This window comes from Myotis lucifugus, unplaced genomic scaffold (genome assembly GCF_000147115.1).
Source record: "Myotis lucifugus unplaced genomic scaffold, Myoluc2.0 scaffold_136, whole genome shotgun sequence".
NCBI lineage: Eukaryota > Metazoa > Chordata > Mammalia > Chiroptera > Vespertilionidae > Myotis > Myotis lucifugus.
In genome coordinates, this window is record NW_005871184.1 from 2,408,924 (window position 1) to 2,414,599 (window position 5,676).

The window sequence follows — 5,676 nt, forward strand, 5'->3', positions numbered from 1 at the left end:
GTACAAATGAATGAAATGTCACTTTTTATTGCTTGTCTGTCTCCTTTATTGCACTGTAAAAATTGTGAAGCCCTAGGCTTTTTATAGGACAATGATAGATGCTAAGGATGTTGAATAATGAATGAACAAATGAGTGGACTGATGAATGATTGAAGTAGACACAATAACAGAAATCCTGACTGACAACTTAACATTAAAAGCAATATAGATTAAAAGAGAAAAGATTTAAATTCCCCACAGTAATATGATGAATGTTATTGCTAAAAATCATGACTTAAAAGATGTCCTATCTTTTCTATTTAAAGAGGAAGGGGGAAACACATTATTAAAGAATTTCAATAAAAATGATTACAAATGAATGATGACTTCATTGGTAAAGAAGTAAATTCATCTAACTGCAAAATTCATTTTGTTGCCTGACAATTTCAGATAAATGTATACAAAATGTATGTTTCTATAAAAATTTTCTCTGATGCCTGATTTTGTGCCATTTGATAGGAGTTAAATATTTCAGTGCATTGTTATGGGGGGAAAATGACTTTGAGTGGTGAGTGAACTCTTAAAGTGAAAGATGTAATTTTAAAAAATCAACAAGAGCTCTTTTAGCTAAAAGACATGTTCTTTACTTTCTTTGGCATTGGTTTCTTTATGACAAGTGAGCATACTCAGAATATACATAGATGTACACTGCCTTATGTTTGAAACATATTATTACCCTGCACTTATTCTTTAGGTTAACAGTTTTCAGAATATATACTGCTTCTGATACTTTAACAAATTATCCGTTGCAATTATTAATGAGGATAGTCTCAGACACAAAAATGAATGCAGATCATAAAGTTGTCTTAAATGCTTCTAACTAGACTCTTGATTCTAGTTTTGAAAAAAAAAATGGGACCCCTTGGGGCAAAAAGATTAATGAAGTCTTTGAAAAGCTTTAGCATCCCACTTTAAATGTTTTCAGAACAGAATAGAATGTAAAAAGAAAAAAATTGATAAAGATAAAACACTGGTGCTTCAATCCTATCCTAATTCCAAATTCTACTTACATGATCTCATTATATGTAAATTTGCTTCAATATGAGTAGTTATACAATGAGGTCTAGAGAAACTAAAGACAAATAGAAGTAGAGCCTTGATGTAAGCACCTGCATTTGGTGTGTAATGAGGGAGAGGAGAAGCTAAGATTTGTGTTTTGAGACAAATTGGCAAAATGGGGATGAAAAAACAAAAATCAGGAGTCAACTATTTAGATGAAGGATCAAACATTAAAAAACAAAAGGCAAGTCTTTTAGTATGTGCCTTTTCTGGAGAAAAATTCACTTGTGAGGGAAGATGATTAAAAATGTCTATCAAACAAGAGTTGGTCAATGGACATTGAGTGTACAGCATTTACCATTACTTATAATGGTGTAGCAGAGAGATCAGTGAAAGAGGATTTAAAGTCAGATCACCTAGTTTTGGATCTTGCTGCACAGTTTATTGGCTCTGTACAATTTCTGTACTAGTTCTGGGAAATTTACATAGTCAATCTTGCCACTGTTCATTTATAAAATACTGACACCTAGGGAATTGCTACTAATAAATTAGTAGGTTTCTTATGAATAAAACATGTTGAGTATGACACATATTAAGCACTGGATACCTGTTTCTGCTATTAATTTGAAGTATATGAAGTATTACTGATGTTTTCATTTGGCATGCTATATTTATTGAGTTTCATTGTTATTGTTTTATTTGTTCCTTCCAATAACTGGTCATTTGTATAATTTATAGACTAGAGGCCTGGTGCATGAAATTCGTGCACAAGGGGGTTCCCTCAGCCCAACCTGCACCTTCTCCAAATGGGACCCCTTGAGGGATGGGATCCTATGGGATCAGGCCTAAACTGGCAGTCGGACATCCCTCTCGTAATCTGGGACCACTGGTTCCTAACCACTCACCTGCCTCCTGCCTGGTCACCCCAACCCCTCTGCCTGCCTGCCTAATCACCCCTAAGCTCTCTGCCTGCCTACCTGATCACCCCTAACTGCCTCTGCCTGCCTGCATGATTGTCCCCAACTGCTCTATCCTGCTGGCCTGGTCACCCCTAACTGCACTCTCCTGCTAACCTGGTTGCCCCCAACTGCCCTCCCCTGCTGGCCTGATTGCCCCAACCCCCTGCCAGCCTGATCTTGCCCCCAACTGCTCTCCCCTGTCAGCCTGATTGCCCCTAACTGCCTCTGCCTCAGCTCCTACCACCATGGCTTTGTCTGGAAGGAAGTCAGATGTCTGGAAGATGGCTGGTCGACCTGGTCTAATTAGCATATTACCCTTTTTTTTAGTATAGATAGATTATATAGAATAGGATTGCTTAAATGTGGGGGAGGGAGCCTTTTCAGCAGGAGGAGATGCTCTTGGCAGACAAAAATACATAATCCCTATATCTGGACTGATAGCCAGCTATATGCACTATACTGCCAAACTGGTTATGAAAAAATTGAACTGCTTTCTTACACCTTACTCCAAACAGCTGTTGCCCTTAAAACCCCTTCTCAGCCCCCACCTTAGGTTCTGCCTTCACAGTTCATCCAGATTAGGTTCTGATTGGTTGGTTTCTATGCCAGTCAGCATCAAAAGCTCCGCCTCCTAGGCAGCTATTCGCTCCTCGCAGTTCACCCAGATTTTGTTTTGATTGGTTGGTTTCTATGCCAGTCAGTGTCAAAAGCTCCACTTCCTAGGCAGCCATTGGCTCTTCTGGGAAATCCAGAATGGCTCCAGGCCTATCTCCAGGCCTATCTCCGGGCCTGATCCACAGCCTCCACAGCAGCTGTGGAGCAGGCCCTCTCTCTCTCTCTCTCTCTTTCTCTCTCTCTCTCTCTCTCTCTCTCTCTCTCTCTCTCGGCCTCTCTGTGGGCCTGATCCACAGTTGCTGTGCCTGCCTTGCCTACCTACCCCTGGCCACCCTGCCCACCCGCCTGCCGCTAGCCTTGTGGGCTGCAGAGGAGGGACAAAGAGGTGCTCCATGCACTTCCTGGTGATCAGTCATCCATCTGGTCATTTAGGTTGTGATGGCCCTAGGCTATTATTAGTATAGATGCTCATATTCTTCTACCATAGCACCTCTAGGAATATCTGAATACAGGTGTCTCCGATGTTACACAACACTAAATTCATGCAAATTTTATCTCAGATAAGAAGGAATGTAATTGCTACAGTTTAAATTTAGAGATGGGCGGAATGTTGTATCACATCCTAATTCACCAGGTGGGCTACTGTGTGGTTGACAACCATGAAGTAGTAAAGAAGACAAGGTAAAAATACCACCACCACAAGGCAGTCTCTAGTAATTTCTGTTATCGTGGGGACTCTTTCTAATCCATGGCATTTGTGTTAGCTTACCATCTATTACATGCCAAAATCTCTATCTATCTATCTATCTATCTATCTATCTATCTATCTATCATCGTCTAGCGTCTATCTATCAAACTCTCTAACATTAGCACAAACACACATATCCCTTTTCCTTCCTGTTCCTGCAGGCATAGTGCAGCACTCAAAAGACTCCAAGAGTAGTTTCACTGGAGCCTCATGCAAAGTGTCTGTAAGAGGAAGGAAGGGAGAGTAGGGGTTGCCATAAAACACAAAGCAAGTATTTTTTTAAAGCTCCTCTATATATGTCCCTGAAACTTCACTAATCCAAGCAGCTGCTTGTTGAAGTTCCTGTGCTGCCCCCCAAACTCCTGGCCTCCCTCTTATCTGCCAGACCTGTAATTCTCCGGTAGGAGGGCACATTGACTTTTCTGTGGAAATCAATCAGTCTTACCGGTGTGTCTTCAATTCCACCACCAGAAGGCTCTTGCTGTATATCCTAAAAGGAGATTATGGCAATGGAGTAAGGATAGATGAGGTATTTAAAAGATAAATCTGAATCCAATGATCAACAAAAAGAATGGAGATGAAATTGCTCAGCAGATTTTTGGCTTCATCTCACACAGTATTATCAAGTATATTAAAATGTAGCCACTATTGATACTACATTTAATACTTGACATAAAAAATTTAAAGGATATTTGTAATATTGTTTTAAAATTATTTGGCTATAAGCAATTCAAATCATTTATAATTAGCTCTTATTCTTTCAAATCACCATTTATATGTGGAAATTCTTGCAAACTGAAGAAATCGAATTTACGAGTTTCCAAGTGCAATAGAAATATCATCAATACTAAATTTAACAATAATGCAGCTAGCATAAAGTTATGTTTTGTTGACTGGTAAATATCAATTAATTTTTATGTATAGATTTTATTTTCCTATTGCTGAGAAAATAATATGTTTTCTGGCTTTAAAAATTGTATAAGCCCCTGAAAAGCATGTCGTTCCTGGACACGATGCCTATAGTTCCTAAAGAATAAAACAGACACAGGTTTAGCAAACATTAAAGACCTGATGTCATTCACAGAGCCTCGCATGTGGCCCTTTAAGAGATGTGGGCTTAGTGGGCTGTCTGGTATTTTGTGTAGAAAATCAATTTGAAGCTGTGCTGATTTGGTTAGGAGCCATGTGGGTACCCTCAGGGAACTGAATGTCCTTTAGAGATTTCAAAGAAAGACATAATCTTGGAGAATATTATTAAATTATCATTTGTTAGTTTAAAATAAAAGTTAACCTAGAGTGATTTTTTTCCTCTTGGGAGAGATTAAGTACTTATGACTGTGTTGTCCACCTTCCTGCTAAAAGACCATGGTGGTTTGCCTAGTCCAGGAAAGAGAATCCCGCCTGGCTTTCAAGACTGCTAGAGTCTGTTTCCAAATCTCCTTTCTAATTATACTTCCCACTAACCTTCAGCATACCAGCCAGAATGCTCAGCATTTCCTGAATATTGCTGAGTCACCGATTGTACTATTGTTTCTATCTTTCCCTATCAACCATCCCACTCCTCTGACCAAGCTGAAAGTAAAATTCCCTTTACTGAATCAATTGTACTTTGTCTCCGTGTCTTATGGTACTTGGTATGTTTTGTACCATATTACAATTATTAGGGTAAACATTTTATCTCTCCTATTATTCTGTATGTTCACTAAGGATAAGATTTCATTATGTTCTGATGCATCTTTGATGAACTGTTGTTGTTTTTTTGTGTGTTTTTTTGTTGTTTGTTTGTTTTGGTGAACTGGCTTTAATAAAATCCACCCACACCTCTACTAAATGCTTATGTTACGTTATAAAATAAGTAAAAGAAAAAAAATCACCGATTGAAAGGATTTTACAGTCCTATGGCTAAGATATTCCATATAAACAGAAAAATTTTATATAAAAAATGTGGACAGGAGAAGTTATAGTTGCAGGCTGCTAACTTTGGATTAACTAAGAAACCTACATTAAAATGAAACACTAAGAATACTGTTCAGGGAAAGTTACATGCTTTGCAGATTTCCCTGTCTAGCTAGTCACTAAGGACTAGATTGGAACTAGCCAATACCCAATGACAACTGAAAAACTGAAGGAAAAGAAAACAACAAAACAATCGAATACCTCATCTGTCAATTTAGACTTCGTATATTTTTGGGCTACATTGTTATCTCCATGTACTTGGCAGGAAGATTTTAGCTCTCTAAGAGAAAGACCTGAAAGACAACATTTCCTGTTTTCCATATTTTCCAACCAACTAGTGATCCTGATGGACTTGACCAA